General features: G+C 32.3%; 1 protein-coding gene and 1 pseudogene across 2 annotated transcripts in view; one reads left to right on the top strand and one right to left on the bottom strand.

The window, feature by feature from the left end:
• The window catches only part of LOC145303664 (uncharacterized), a 1,499,272-nt gene that overhangs the window by 1,105,805 nt on the left and 375,484 nt on the right, over nt 1–17,983 (bottom strand). The gene's annotated exons all lie outside the window — the stretch shown is intronic.
• LOC145240396 (5S ribosomal RNA) lies at nt 5,720–5,838 on the top strand (annotated as a pseudogene).

Here is a 17,983-nt window from a genome sequence, read left to right as displayed (position 1 = left end):
ATTATTAGTGACGAGAAATTTTTTATTATTAGTGACGAGAAATTTTTTATTATTATTAGTGACGAGAAATTTTTTATTATTATTAGTGACGAGAAATTTTTTATTATTATTATCGGTAAAAACTTTTTATTATAAGTGATGAGAATTTTTTTTTATTATTATTGGTGAGAACTTTTTATTATTAGTGATGAGATTTTTTTACTATTATCAATGAGAAGTTTTTATTATTAAGTGGGTGAGAAATTTTATTTTATTAAGGTGTGAGAATTTTTATTATTATTATTGATGAGAATTTTTTTTATTATTAAGGGTTGAGAGTTTTTTCATTATTAAGGGGTGAGAATTTTTTATTATTAAGGGATGAGAATTTTTTTATTATTAAGAGGCGAGACTTTTTTCATAATTAAGGGGTGAGAATTTTTTTTATTATTAGTAGTGAGAATTTTTAATTATTATTATCGGTGAGAATTTTTTATTATAAGTGATGAGAATTTTTTATTATTATTAGTGATGAAAAATGTTTTATTATTAGTGATGAGAAATATTTTATTATTAAGAGGTGATAATTTTTTTATTATTAATGGTGAGAATTTTTCTATTATTAAGTGGGTGAGAATTTTTTTTATTAAGGGGTGAGAATTTTTATTATTATTATTGATGAGAATTTTTTTTTTATTAAGGGTGAGAATTTTTTTTATTATTAGTGTTGAGAAATTTTTTATTATTAAGGGGTTAGAAATTTTTTTTTATTATTATTGATGAGGATTTTTTTATTATTAGTGATGAGAAATTTTTTATTATTAGTGATGATGAGAAATTTTTTATTATTAGTGATGATGAGAAATTTTTTATTATTAGTGATGATGAGAAATATTTTATTATTAGTGATGAGACATTTTTTTTATTAAGGGGTTAGAATATGTTTATTATTAGTGGTGAGAATTTTGTTATTATTAAGGGTGAAAATTTTTTTATTATTATTGATGAGAAATTTTTTATTATTAAGGGGTGAAAATTTTTATTATTATTATTAGTGGTGAGAAATTTTTTATGAATAGTAGCGAGAAATTTATTATTATTATTATTATTATTATTATTATTATTATTATTATCGGTGAGAATTTTTTTATTAATAGTGATGAGAAATTTTTTATCATAAACGGGTGAGAATTTTTTAATTATTAAAGGTGATAACATTTTTTTTATTATTAAGGGTGAAAAATATTTTATTATTATTAGAGGTGAGAAAGTTTTATTATTAATGATGAGAAATTTTTAAGTCGAAAGTGCATGTATATTTCCTTCGTTGCAGCTTTGATTTTTTTTATTTCTTGTCTTGGCATATTTATGGTTAATAATGATTTCACTTGCTAGATTGTTTTCGATCGATTTGATTTTGGAATCTGTGAACACTGATTTGTGGTACAATTAATTGTGCTCCAGAATTTATTTTTCTACGTAACCATCACCATTCTCAATGCATTATTCCAAGCCTCTTCTGATGCCTCGGTCGTAAAATCTGAGGTGCGCTTTGTCACTCACGTCTCTGTCGCCAATCTGAAATCGACGTATCCATCTCCTAACTGTGTTGATAAATGTTGATCAGTTCAATTATTTCTGCAATTCTGAAAAGGATTGCTTTTTAGAGCCTCACACTGTTAATATCTGCAACAGAGAGATGAAACTATCAAGTGGTATAAGTTCAATCATCATAACAATGCAATGTGTAATCCCTTTTGATCCATTTGGGCGGAGTAAAATATATTATTAAAGAGAAACTAATTTAATAAGGATTCATATAAGAAAATTTTGTAGGTATATTTTATTGAAGATCATATATTTGCCAGTATATTTGGTCAGTCTTTTACTTGTCGGCTGCATGCCAACATTTTTTGTTCCAATTTGAATAATTGTTCATTCAACTACAAATCCATCTGGAAATTTTCCATTTGGTCAAATTTTTATTGGTGTAATGTCCATCAGTGACATATCGGAGGGGCGGATCTCTGACTCCTTTACCAACCGAAAATGGTATGTTAGCCAACTTTATATCAGCAATATAATTAACCTCGCCAATGAAATGTAAAGAAAACGTGAATGGACAAAAATTATATTGAAAGTTATATAAACGTTAGGCAGCCAATCAACAGAAATGATAGCTCGAACTTTGACCTCTCATTTGAACCAGGAAATCTGTTGTTGGACCGGATGAGGCCGAAGAATATATCGGTAAAAAGAAGTTGGACAAGGTGGAATGATGCGGTGGTGAGAGGATCAACTGATGTTGAGCAATGCACGGCTGAAGAGATCGGAAGTGAGACATACGATTCACATGGATAGGCCAGCCCGTATAAGCCCAGAGCCAATTGATAGGACAGTTGGCACAAAGATACGTTTGCATCTAAAAATAAAAAAAAACACTTGCAGAATGCAGACCCCACGATGTGCACACGGACACTTTTGCATTCTACCTTGCTCCAATAAACATATCATACGTTGGTATTCTCATTTTGTTCAAATGTTTTATGGCAGCTCAAACCTTTTATATATAAAGTAAAGTATGTGTACGTGTTTATATAATTCTATGTATAAGGTTCACTTCTAAACTAATTAACTGATCATTATTCATTTTGAAACACAGCTTCTAGGCGAAAATGTCGAAATATGAGTTATATTTATTTTGATTTGTTTCCCTTATATTCTCTTTTAGTCCTCAAATGACAAAGGGGGAAGAATTGCTATTTTCTGAGTCAAAATCTATCCATCTAACATGTATTGTTTTTTTTTGTTTTTTTTGTAGCATTTTTCTTAGCAGCTTACATCAAGTGGCTTCATGCCTTGTCTGGAGCGATTTCCATAAAATAGTTTTATAAAATGATGGCACAGAAATGGAAGTTCGTCATGGAAATTCAGATACCAAAACGACTGATGTTAAATTCTAACAATAAGACATCAATTAATAAATGTTCTCCAAATGTTAGCTTCTTTGGAATATTTTTAAAGGCTTTTAAATAAATATACGAGAGCGTTCCAAGAGTAATGCCTATCTTTTAATTCTGCCTGAATGGATCAGAGGAGATTACAAACTGCATTGTTATGGTGACTAAACTTATGCATTCATAATCTGAAATTTTCATCTGACTGTTGCAGATATTGATGGTGTGAGACTTTAAGAAAGAAACCCTTGTCATAGGCATGCATCAAAAGCAGAGATATGTGACAGAATTCCTGGCCAGAGTGCATTGAGAATGGTGATGACGATGTAGAAAAAATACATTCTGGAGCACAAACGGTTCTCATTTTAATGGTACTACTTCCGTTTTCGAAGCTCTTAAATTTTTCAGTTAAAAAAAGATAGGAGGCTTTACTTTACTTTTGTAATGAACCCAGTATGATAAAGTGTGCTCCAAACGCCAATCTTTTATATATATATATATATATATATATATATATATATATATATATATATATATATATATATAATAAATTCCACAGCCAAACAACGTCGCAGCTCACAAGAGCCATGACAGTCAACGAACCGGAAGTCCAAGACTCGAGTTTCGCCCTCATTTGGGCTCATCAATTAGACACATCCGAACTCAGGATTCGAAAGCCGAGCCTCTTGCATGCGAGGCAAGCACTCTACCAAGTAGATAGTGGTAGAGTGTTTGCCTCGCATGCAAGAGGCTCGGGTTTCGAATCCTGAGTTCGGATGTGTCTAATTGATGAGCCCAAATGAGGGCGAAACTCGAGTCTTGGACTTCCAGTTCGTTGACTGTCTTGGCTCTTGTGGGCTGCGACGTTGTTTGGCTGTGGAATTTATTATATACAATCTCTCACATTCTGATATATATATATATATTATTATTTTTTTCTCCAAAACATCTGGCCTTGATGGCAGCAAGACTATACTTGCTTCTATGGTTTCAAATAATCTGAAATAACAGCAAGGGGAGACTTAATTCCATATATTTCGCAAATGTTATATCTCCTCTCTTTTGAAAATAGGGTACGATTATGAATATCTCCAGTATCAAATAATCTTTATACACTGTGAAATTTACTTTATGTATGAAAACCAAAGAGGGCAGATTTAACATATGAGAAATATTTGGAATCAAGTCTCCCCTTGCTACTATTTCAGATCATTTAGAACCATAGCAGCAAGTTTTAGTTTCCCTTCCATCAGGCCAGAGGTTTTGGGGAAATATGAGATATTTTGTAATTAATATGCAAAACTAGGAAAACAAATGACTATGATTGAAATATTGGTAAAAAGTGCAGTACTTTTCACCCACAAAAAATTCTTTAAAATTACCACTGATATAGGTTTTCGGTGGTGCTGAAAACGAAAATAACAGTTAAAATCCCAGTAAATGAGTAATTTCAATGATATGAATAAATTATAGTTTGCACAAGTGGGGGATCACTTTTCTATATTAATTTAACGTAAAATAAACACCCACTTTATAGCCAAGGTGGCCATAAAGTGGATGCTCATTTTACGTTAAATTAATATAGAAAAGTGATCCTCATTTGTTTAAACAATAATGTGCGACCTTGAGGGCAAATATCACATAGCCCATTATGCAATTCAGGTAATTAGCTTTCCAACAAACCTTCATTTGTTAAATTCTGATCTGTAGTCGCCGAGATTTCAAACTTATAAAATTGTCAAAAAAAAAAGTGGTCTGTCTATCTATCTATCTATCTATTCATATATATATGGATATATCTATATTCATAGCCAAATTGAATTTTGAAATGCTCATATCTTTGGTTCTATAGGACGAAACTACATGAAAATTTGCAGGCTATTTGAAGATTATAATACTATTCTATGGTTAAAATGTTATAACAATTGGTAAAAAAGAACCTATATTTTCAAAACAATAAATTTGCCCAAATTTGCCTACATTTGTACATATAGTGTCCTGGCAAGTCAGCTTTAGTTTTGCTGCCTCTGTTGTCTCCCCTGTGGCCTTGCCAGGCCACCATTATATATATATATATATATATATATATATATATATATATATATATATATATATATATATATAGTAATTTATAAAATATGTATGGCGATTAAGCTACACTGAATATTCTGCGTTTCATCCATTATAGTATTCGTCAGGCTTATCTCTCTCTTTCTCTCTCTCTTTCTCTCTCTCTCTCTCTCTCTCTCTCTATATATATATATATATATATATATATATATATATATATATATATATAATTACTTCATTTACTCACATAAATTTAATATACGAAAGTATAGATTTATGCATAAACTTTAAGTATTTACTTCAAAAGTGCTCAATACGTAGGTAGAGCTAGTTAGTAATTTATAAAATATATATGGCGACTAAGCTACACTGAATATTCTGCGTTTCATCGCCTGACGAATCCTATAGTGGATGAAATGCAGAATATTCAGTGTAGCTTAATCGCCATATATATTTTATAAATTACTAACTAGCTCTACCTACGTATTGAGCACTTTTGAAGTAAATACTTAAAGTTTACGCATAAATCTATACTTTCGTATATTAAATTTATGTGAGTAAATGAAGTAGTTATATATATATATATATATATATATATATATATATATATATATATATATAGAGAGAGAGAGAGAGAGAGAGAGAGAGATAGAGAGAGAGAAAGAAAGAGAGAGAGAGAGAGAAAGAGAGAGATAATACAATATATAGATATATAATACGGCATAATCACGTTGACACACCGGTTCCCCTCAGATCACCGAAGTTAAGCAACGTTAAGCCTGGTCATTACTAAAATGGGTGACCAATTTGGGAAGTCCAGGTGCTGTATGTAGGAGAACGTCGACACCTCCCTGCAAAAAAGAAAAAGTTGCAAAAACCTAACGTCGTCATCTCCCCTAATGGGGATATACATGCGACTGGGGACCGCTTGTGAATTTCATACTTCCATTCGAAGGAAGCCGGTTAAACCCTGAATAGTGTTGGTGCTGACTGCACACGCGCACACGCGCACACACACACACACACACACACACATATATATATATATATATATATATATATATATATATATATATATATATATATATAGGTAGAAAGAGAGAGAGAGAGGGAGAGAGAGAGAGATGAATTTTTATATATCCATAAAGATAAGAACATAAGGGCTATTTTTATAGTCTCCTTCAATTCAGGTCATGTGACCATAACTATTATGAGTTAAAAAAAAAAACATTGCTACCCACTCATCCTTTCTTAATGACCCTAAGTTTTTTTTTCCTGGTGTTTCTGACCAAGAAGCTAAACCAGTATGGGTTTCTTGAGACAAACTATGCTTAACGAGGCTTAATGAACCAGGGGAGAAGCATAGAGTGTACAGCCGAGGAGATTCTTTTGGCGTCGTTATCTAATTTTATGCTTCTTGAAGCTGAATTCGAGAGATGATCGTTGCCTGATCGTCAGCAGATGGACCAAGTCAACAACACGGCCTCTCTCACAGAAGGAAATTTGCTTCAGTAAGAAAGAAAATTTGGCAACCAGCTTTATTATCATTTAACAACTATTTCCCTCCCCCCCTTCAAAACCAAGAACGACTATTCTCAAGATGCGTCCATTCAATATACACATCGAAAAAAAAAAAAAAAAGAGAAAAGCCCCGCCCCCCCTGGAAACATTCAAAACAAGCATATCTGATGTAGTTGTGTTAAAATAGTAATTGAAGATAATAAAATATAAAATTTCTTTTGGACCACTTATATTTAATTTTTCTTGGCCTTCGGGACAAGATCAAAGTGTAGGACGTCCCCCAATATGAAAGGGTGAATGCGGTATTATGGTGAAAGAAGATACTAGCTGGGAGAAACTTTTGACTTTGTTTAGTTCTGGAGTGACAAGGATGACCAACGACCCCCAAAATCCCCCCTTTTGAGTTGGCCATGTGCCTAAGTTTTTTGTTCATTGTTGATTTTTTTTTTCTGTATTTTTTTAACATGAATAAAAGATTTAATATCTCAAAGTGTAGTATCTGTTCCGACAGATGCTGCAAGCTATGACTAGTTATGACTAGCAAAGACCAGATGTGGGGGCAACACCACATGCCTGACCATTAACCAGCTCCCATTTCCCACCTCTCGGGAGCTGGTCCCCTTTTTCCCTTCCCCCTCCCTTCACTCCTCACATTAAAAATCGGCCTTATGCCTAATTTGCTCGGTGGGGGAGCAAATAAATACCATCTGTTCTTCAGATGCTGCACTTCTATTTCTTGTTCTCTTTCGGTGGAGGAGAAATCCTTCACGACTGAGACAATTTTTATTTTTGTACCTTTTCTCCACGTTAAAAAACGACCCTGGTGTCTAACTCTGTCCCGTGGGGAGGCATAGTAAATAGGTACTTATATTTAATTTTTTGTTTTGTTTTGTTTTGTTTTACATTTTCACCCCAAACAAGGCACATTGCCACTTTGATGTAGAGGGCTACTGTCAGGGACCTAAATTGCAAGGGTACTATGTAGGAAGTTTAGCAGCAAGATGTCTGTTCACATTACACTTGAACTTCTGCATGTCAGTACCGTTGGGGAAGCAGGAAACCGGAAGAGAATTCCAAAGTCTAACAGTTCTGGGGAAGAAGCTATTAGAGTAAAATGCTTTCTTTCATCTAGGGATCTCTACTGTGAAGGGGTGAGACTTTGCTGCTTGTCGGGTTTGTTGAGGGTATTTTCCTCAAGGGGTACAAGGGCTTGGAGTTCGTCAGAGCATTAAAATATTTGTAAAACAGGCCTATACAACAACTTATATACAAACATTGGAAAAATATTGATAAACTAGATTTATGAGCCCGTTTAAAACGGGGAAAAAGTTATAGTCTGTTGACTTAGATTGAGTGCTTTATGCCCAATTGATGGTTGGATATGATTAAATTTGTGCTCATCCCATTCGATGCACGGTAACAGATTAATAGAGACTAGCTGAACCCATGGAAATTCCATCGGTACTTGAAACTTTTTAAAACACATTATAAATAAAATGAAAAAATAAAATAAAATAAAATGAAACAAATAACGACAAATTTAAAACATTTTTTTTTTAGCAAATTCTTTTTTAATCTTTTAAAACTAAAAAGAAATGATTTTGAAAATTTAGATTTTTTTTTCAATTGAAAATTCAACACACAATACATTGTTTTTTTTTTTTCTGAATAATTTTTTAATATAAATTATAAAGGAACATATGTCAATTCATTTGCACAGTTTTTTTGTTTTTTTTTGGAATATGTAAAAGAATCTATAATAAAAAACCTTCGTCTCCTCTAAACATGACCTTTTTTTTAACTATAAAATAAATGAAATAGCCAATTTTAAACTGTAAACAGGCAGCCATGTTTTTTTGTGTTAATGATTTTTAACTGATAAAAAGCGACGGTAAAGGAAGGTGATTAATTTCTCATCAATTTATATTTGCGATACTGATGGCTTTTTTGTGACACTGGACGTTAGCCAAATACGGCACAATCACGTTGACACACCGGTTCTTGGCAGATCACCGAAGTTAAGCAACATTGAGCCTGGCCAGTACCAGATTTGGGAAGGCTAGAAGGTTGGGCGTGGGGCCAGCACCCTCACCCTGTAAAAAGAACTCCTCACTACAAAAACATCTACAAAAGTTGTAGATGGCCAATGCCTCTCCAGGGGCTCAAGGGCTAGGGGGGGGACGTTAGACATGTAAATTAATATTTAGATTACCCTAGAGTATCACATTTACTCTAGAAGCTTTCTCCGAAATGACTGGAATCTCAGCTTCTGACACACGTCCATGACAAGGTTTTCTTTCTTAGAGTCTTACACTGTCAATGTTTGGAACAGAAAGGTAAAACGTTCAGGTCATGAATACATAAATGCAGTCATTATAACAATGCAGTTTACAATCCCTTTGATCCATTCAAATGGGTTAAAATAATAGGAGGCATTACTTATGGAACATTGTACATAAGTTATTGAATGTTAAAAATTTCATGAAAATTGAATAATTCTTGGATTCTGTGGGATACAACTTGATATTAAGTAACATCCTTGTAAGTTTCATAATTTGAGGATGTATGAGCCTCTAGTACTAGCACTGTATGGCCGCCTGGGATAGCCTGTCATTGCTCAGTTGTAAGATATGCTTAAATATGGTATTTTAATTTATGCATATTTTGTATTCATTATTATAGACCCAATAATTTATTGATTATTATATTGTACCCAATATATAGTAGTGCTCTCCCTCCACCTCAGCAATACCCAGTCGTAAAATAACCTTAAATATATTTTAGTTCATGTAGATTTCGTATTTATTATTATAGAGCCAATTCTGTATTAATTATTATACTGTACCTAATATATAGCAGTGATTTTAAAAGTTAAAAAAATAAAAATATATGATTTGGGTGCCATCAGCTAGAAACTAAAACAAAACATATAGCGTTTCAGCTTTGTTGTTAAGTTTGAAAACTTTGCTAGAAATGACGTCATGATGTTAAAATTTGAAAGGATGAGACGCAAATTCAGAATTTTAGTAACATAATAGATTTTTTTGTGTTAATTAATTTTTCCAAAATTCATAATGATCGGTTAATTAGTTAAAGAGTGAATCTTCTGCACACACACACACACACACACACACACACACACACACACACACACACATATATATATATATATATATATATATATATATATATATATAAATGGTTATTTTTGAAATATCATTCAATGTATACCGTTTTTGTTTAACGGGTCTAGATTTTTATGTTATAAACCTAATCACCGTTAATTTCGAGTTAAATATAAACCAAGCAAATCAAAAAGATGCAACTTATGTATACTAGAAGCATACCATATACTAATATCAAAAGAAAAATTATTAAAGAGATTACAAGATATAATCCACGGACATCTGCACAGAAATCGATACTTAATTTCACGCATTAGACCAGATTAACAAAAAAATGTTATAAAAAAATATAATTAATATAATTAAAAATGAATAAAAGGAAAAGAAAGAAACAATTAAATAAAGTAAGGAAAAAACTAAACGTATATTATAAGGAAAGAAAAAGGTGTAAGGGAAGTAACCCTAGAAATAAAAATATATACCATGAGAGTAACCTCCCCTTGAAGCAAAGAAATTAAATAATAAATAAGAGTTTGAAAACCAAAAAAAAAAAAGGAATATTAGAATAAACACGCATAAATGTAGAAATAAAAATAAATAAGGAAAAAACGGGAAATTAAAACAAAAATAAAAAATACGAAATTATAGTTTAAAACAGAAATTATCTTAGCATAACACCCAAGATGGCTGACATGTGGTAGCATGATGTTGAAAATTTTTTTCCCCAAATACCATATTTATCATGTAAAAAAAATCAACTTTTTATTGTTAACATCAAACGGAAAAATCATCTGAAGAAGTTGATGGCGACAGGATATTTTTATGGACACATAAATCGTAAAATTGCCTTCCCACTAACGAAACAGCTGTAATGAAAAAAATCCAGGAGAAAATAAACAAAAGTTATAAAAAAGAAAAAGTAAGTCTTTAAATTTCAACAAAGCTTTGCACTATATATATATATATATATATATATATATATATATATATATATGCTCATACTTTAGATTATGTATAGCAAAACCACTTTGGCATATCCATTCTTGTGACATCACCAAAGTTAAACAACGCTGTGCCTGGCTAGTACCGGATGGGTGACCATACTAGGTGCTGCATGTGTTCATGTAGTTGGGTACGTATAATAGCGCAGTGGGCTGACTCCCCCCCCTATCTTACAGAGTTTCAGGTTACCCTTGAGCAAGATGTAGCACCTGTTAACCTTCCTCTAATATTCTGAAGGTTTACCATACCAGAAGGTAGATGAAGTTCCTCAGTTGTGGTGGAGCTAATCTGTCTAGAACAAAACTCTGATGGAAAATCAAACCAAATAGAAAAATGTCTGCTAGCCCTGGAAGAAAATCTTCGAGTGGTGTCATAAACAAAACATCTGCTTCTAATTTGTCATGAGCCAGCATGGAGGTAGTAAGGTTCAGAAAACTGTCATGAGAATGTTCATGTTATTGTAGAATTTTGGTATGTATAATACCTAAACAGAGATAGCATATAATACCTACCAGAGATAACATATAATACTTAACCAGAGATAGCATATAATACCTACTAGAGATAGCATATAATACCTACCAGAGGTAGCATATAATACTTAACCAGAGATAGCATATAATACCTATCAGAGATAACATATAATACCTAACCAGAGATAGCATATAATACTAAACCAGAGATAGCATATAATACCTACTAGAGATAGCATATAATACCTACCAGAGGTAGCATATAATACTTAACCAGAGATAGCATATAATACCTATCAGAGATAACATATAATACCTAACCAGAGATAGCATATAATACCTATAAGAGATAACATATAATACCTAACCAGAGATAGCATATAATACTAAACCAGAGATAGCATATAATACCTACCAGAGATAGCATATAATATCTATCAGAGATAACATATAATACCTAACCAGAGATAGCATATAATACTAAACCAGAGATAGCATATAATACCTACTAGAGATAGCATATAATACCTACCAGAGGTAGCATATAATACTTAACCAGAGATAGCATATAATACCTATCAGAGATAGCATATAATACCGAACCAGAGATAGCATATAATACCTATCAGAGATAACATATAATACCTAACCAGAGATAGCATATAATACTTAACCAGAGATAGCATATAATACCTACTAGAGATAGCATATAATACCTACCAGAGGTAGTATATAATACTTAACCAGAGATAGCATATAATACCTATCAGAGATAACATATAATACCTAACCAGAGATAGCATATAATACTAAACCAGAGATAGCATATAATACCTACTAAAGATAGCATATAATACCTACATGAGGTAGCATATAATACTTAACCAGAGATAGCATATAATACCTATCAGAGATAACATATAATACCTAACCAGAGATAGCATATAATACTAAACCAGAGATAGCATATAATACCTACTAGAGATAGCATATAATACCTACCAGAGGTAGCATATAATACTTAACCAGAGATAGCATATAATACCTATCAGAGATAACATATAATACCTAACCAGAGATAGCATATAATACCTATCAGAGATAACATATAATACCTAACCAGAGATAGCATATAATACTAAACCAGAGATAGCATATAATACCTACCAGAGATAGCATATAATACTTAACCAGAGATAACATATAATACCTACTAGAGATAGCATATAATACCTACCAGAGGTAGCATATAATACTTAACCAGAGATAGCATATAGTACCTATCAGAGATAACATATAATACCTAACCAGAGATAGCATATAATACTTAACCAGAGATAGCATATAATACTTATCAGAGATAACATATAATACCTAACCAGAGATAGCATATAATACCTATCAGAGATAACATATAATACCTAACCAGAGATAACATATAATACTAAACCAGAGATAGCATATAATACCTACCAGAGATAGCATATAATACCTATCAGAGATAACATATAATACCTAACCAGAGATAGCATATAATACCTACTAGAGATAGCATATAATACCTACCAGAGGTAGCATATAATACTTAACCAGAGATAGCATATAATACCTATACGAGATAACATATAATACCTAACCAGAGATAGCATATAATACTAAACCAGAGATAGCATATAATACCTACTAGAGATAGCATATAATACCTACCAGAGGTAGCATATAATACTTAACCAGAGATAGCATATAATACCTATCAGAGATAACATATAATACCTAACCAGATATAGCATATACTACTTAACCAGAGATAGCATATAATACCTATCAGAGATAACATGTAATACCTAACCAGAGATAGCATATAATACCTATCAGAGATAACATATAATACCTAACCAGAGATAGCATATAATACCTATCAGAGATAACATATAATACACAACCAGAGATAGCATATAATACCTATCAGAGATAACATATAATACCTAACCAGAGATAGCATATAATACCTATCAGAGATAACATATAATACCTAACCAGAGATAGCATATAATACCTATCAGAGATAACATATAATACCTAACCAGAGATAGCATATAATACCTACTAGAGATAGCATATAATACCTACCAGAGGTAGCATATGATACTTAACCAGAGATAGCATATAATACCTATCAGAGATAACATATAATACCTAACCAGAGATAGCATATAATACTAAACCAGAGATACATATAATACCTATCAGAGATAACATATAATACCTAACCAGAGATAGCATATAATACTAAACCAGAGATAGCATATAATACCTACTAGAGATAGCATATAATACCTACCAGAGGTAGCATATGATACTTAACCAGAGATAACATATAATACCTATCAGAGATAACATATAATACCTAACCAGAGATAGCATATAATACTTAACCAGAGATAGCATATAATACCTATCAGAGATAACATATAATACCTAACCAGAGATAGCATATAATACTAAACCAGAGATAGCATATAATACCTACCAGAGATAGCATATAATACCTACCAGAGATAGCATATTATACCTACCAGAGATAGCATATAATACCTAACCAGAGATAGCATATAATACCTAACCAAAGATAGCAAAATATGAAACAATATAACTTTTTTAGATCTTTATGAAAGAAGAAAAACATACAACTATATTACATTGAAACACTTATTCTCACTTGACCACCAAAAATATGCAATGTTGAAGTGATTAGTGCTGAGATGACGAGACCATTTGTGAATACCTGGTGCTGTAACTTTGGCAATAGATATATAAGTAAAAGTACATGTCGCCCCCTTAAAGTAAGGGTGGAAGAACACCGAAAAGCGGTAACTAAAGGGGAGATGGAAAAATCGGGTATAGCCAACCATGTCTGGATGGAGAGGGGGAACCATCGCCCCCTATGGGATGAAGTAAAAATAATAAACAGAGAGACCCACTAGAAAGTGAGAAAACTTAAAGAAACAGCTCACATGCTCGGACATAACAACCTATTGAGCAAACCAAGCATAGAGCTGAATGTAATTTGGACACCTCTGATAGAGAGAGAAAACCTTGAATAACAACATAGGTTTAACATTAACAAAAACCAACTAAGAATTGTCCTAGTGACATATGGCCGAGTGGTCCTAGACGTTGTATCAAAGTTTACAGTTACACAAAGGTGCTGAGTTCAATCCTGAACGAAGGCAGTGAAAAAGTAACATCCAAAACAGAGAATCAGCAACTATGTTCCAGAGCCTAGCTGGAGTCCGAACACGGTACCCCCGTAATAATAATAAAGAGACTCCTAACAAACGGTTCCCCAGTTCGATACAAAACACCTGATGAAGGCCGGAGGGCAAAACGGCCGAAACGTTGTGACGATAACAACCAAGATGAGGAAGTCAGTCTGACGATCTCAAAAATACAGACAATTACTAAATGTACACCCTTTAGTACTCTTAAGCAGAGTATGAATTCATCTCTCCTGCTTCTAATTAGGAAAGTTGAAAGTGGATCTTTACTTATTGTCCTTTAGTTCTCACATTCAATGAACGATGATTCTGATAAAGGGGAAAGAATTGCAGTTTTCTGGATAGGAATCTATCATACTAACTTGGAGAGTAGAAAGTGAACCTTTACTTTTGGCAATCTTGTAACGTTTGCTTCACTTATTTGGCGTTTTTTTTTTTTCTCAGGTTCCATCAGCAATGTTTCTGACAAAGAGGGGAGTATTGCTGTTTTTGGAGTCAGAACTTATTCTATCTAACAATTTTCGTTGGCTATTTTTTTAAATCTTGAAATGGCATTTTTTTAGCTCCTTATATCAAGTGGCTTCACGCCTTGTTTAGAACAATTTCCATAAAAAAAAAAACTGCATGAAATAGGGTAGGATTAAATCTCAAGCCTTGGTAGAGCACATCCTCTAGGAGAAGCAAAACTCTTAATAAATCAGAAATATTTTATCACTTATGACGGCTTTGGTAATCTTATGTCTTTCTTTGTTAATAAACTTAAGAAATGCTAGTGCAGGAGAAGTGCGGTTATGGATTGTGAAACGTTTGTTTCAATGTAAATTTCTCAAAATGGACACACCATTAAAGAGAGGTTCAAAGTGACAGAAATTTTTGCTTGAGCATATACAAAGTTTATCGAGTGTCAAAAAACAATGGCAACCATCGGAAATCATTAGAGAATAGATTAGATACATGAAAACTACTTTTTGGCGCCAATTTCAAATGTACAATATTTGTACAAAACAGACCTGAATATCCCTAAAATTCAACTTTTGGAAGGTAAATCTTCACTCAACGACAATTTGACTTAAAATCAATTGTCTCTGAAGACAGATAAATATTAGTTATTTATATTAAACAAAACCAAAGCAATATATTTGCCAGTAGTTAATTTTGTCGTTTACTTGTTGGCTTAATACCAATTCGGCCATTTTACAATTTGACAAAATGTCTATTCAGCTTCAAATCTGGAACTGTTCCAGTTGGTCAAATGTCTATTGGTGTAATGGCCGTCAGCGACACATATCTGTCGAGTTCTCTTTGCTTTAATACTCTTGGGAAAGATATAAGCAAATATCTACGTTGCATTGACTATAGACAACATTTCTTTAGGGTAAGAGATTAAATTCTTGGTGGTTGGGTCCACAAATATAAAAATGGTAAATATCAATGGGTATATATAAGGGACTTTCTGTGTATGTATGTGTGTGTTGAACGGCCTCTAACAAACAACTCTGTCAATTTTCGGTCTACAGATTTTAAACTCAAAATATAGGGTATGTGAAACAAATACGATTTGGTTTGTAAGAGGAGAAGATGTAAAAAAAGGTCAAAGTTCAACAATTTAAACTTGACAAGTTTAAGTTGACTTAATGTGTATCCTATACGCATGCTCAAATATACATTTAACAACGTTTATATTTAAAGTTTTGATATGCATATGTCCTTAGGTCATATGGTAACGACTACCATTGGTTTCGATTCTAGCTGATGGCACTCAAGTCATATTTTATTTTAACGTTTGAAATCACTAGTATATATTGGGCACAATATAATAATCAAGAGAAAATTTGATCTATAATGACAGATACGGAATCTGCATGAATTAAAATATTATATTTAACTGTATTTCACGATCAGCAACGCCAAGCAGTCTAATAGTGTGTGTATATCCTATAGTTGGATGAAACGCAGAATATTCAGTGTAGCTTAATTGCCATATATATTTTATAAATTACTAACTAGCTCTACCTACGTATTGAGCACTTTTGAAGTAAATACTTAAAGTTTACGCATAAATCTATACTTTCGTATATTAAATTTATGTGAATAAATGAAATAGTTATATATATATATACAGTTGTGCGCAAAAGTATTCGACCCCTACCAAAATTTTCTTATTTCTTTGAATGGATACTTCAATAATCTTTAAAACCTTCTTTAACGACTAAGTTCGAATAAACTGTATAGTTTTCAACAAAAAATAATAAAAAGTAATTAGTGCTTGATAATATAAATAAATTTATTTACAAAAATAAAAAATATGGATGTTGCAAAAGTATTAGACCCCTTTTCATTAATACTAATAAGTTTCCTGTCTGTAGATCAAAAACTGACGGAGGAGTTAAGTAGGCAAACATTTTTAAACAAATATATACACGCATATACAGATATATATAGAAAAAGGTTTGTCTTTACTATAAACTGTTTACGCAAATATTATGCAAGTATGAATAATGTAGAATATCTGCATGAATATAATTACACATAATAGTTAACTAAAGATGATTATCCCATTAGAAAAACGAAAAAACTTATAGGGAATTAATTAAAATGAATGCTTAAAAGAATATGCAAATTAGCTAGATCTTTTGCAGATAAATGCAATTCCACGATCCATATATAACCAAGTTGTATTTTCTTTATAAATAAATAAATAAAAAAAGGGGTTTCAATATGAATATCAATACAGAAAAAAAATTACAGGAGTATAGAATTTTATATATAATGGATTGAAATAAAGTTTAAAATACAAAAGTCAGGTATCATGGCCCAGTTGTGCTCTAAACAGAAACATTCATTTCAAATGCGCCCCTGTCATATCATAGAACCTTCTGTTGATTATATATGCCTGGCCCTTTTGCTGGCGTGGTAATAAAGCTTCTCAAATGCACTTGTTAGGTTGTATAAAATGTTAACTTTGGTTAAAATCGGCTGTTTCTTCATTTATCGAATACTTATCAAAGACATTCCCATACAAAATCTTTTCAGAGTCCATAGGGAACGAACTTACACACACATATACATACACGCATGCACACAGTTTCTAATATATATAATAGTATCATATATATATATATATATATATATATATATATATAACCTTTATATATCTAATTTTAAATATATAATGTAAATATACTGAATACTAATCATAGTGGGGATGATAAGTAGTTAAATGGATTCATCCTAATCTTATAAATACAAGACTGATAAATTAAAACATTAAAAAATGTATCCATTTTAAATGGATAGTACCAGTCAAGGATCCGTCACTTGACACTCAGCCCAACAGGTGAGGGGCCGGAGACCGGCCCAGCACCGGTTGGACTGAGGTACACCGCCTGGGTAATACCTAGGAGGTCCACCCTCCCAGGCCTTGCCACTGGGCTTTCCGGTGGGGCAAGTTTATTGCTTGCTGCCTGAGGCGCCCCGACCGGGGAATGCCGACGGGGTTACTCAGGCAATTTTTAAAATTGCAGGAGTGCCCCTCCTTTAGGGGAGCCTGCTAGGTTACCACTTTCCGGCCTTGTGCC

Source organism: Euprymna scolopes, chromosome 19 (genome assembly GCF_053919585.1).
Source record: "Euprymna scolopes isolate OS-2025 chromosome 19, ASM5391958v1, whole genome shotgun sequence".
Classification (NCBI taxonomy): domain Eukaryota; kingdom Metazoa; phylum Mollusca; class Cephalopoda; order Sepiida; family Sepiolidae; genus Euprymna; species Euprymna scolopes.
The sequence above is the reverse complement of the archived record's forward strand: the minus strand, read 5'-3'. Positions and strand labels throughout refer to the sequence as shown.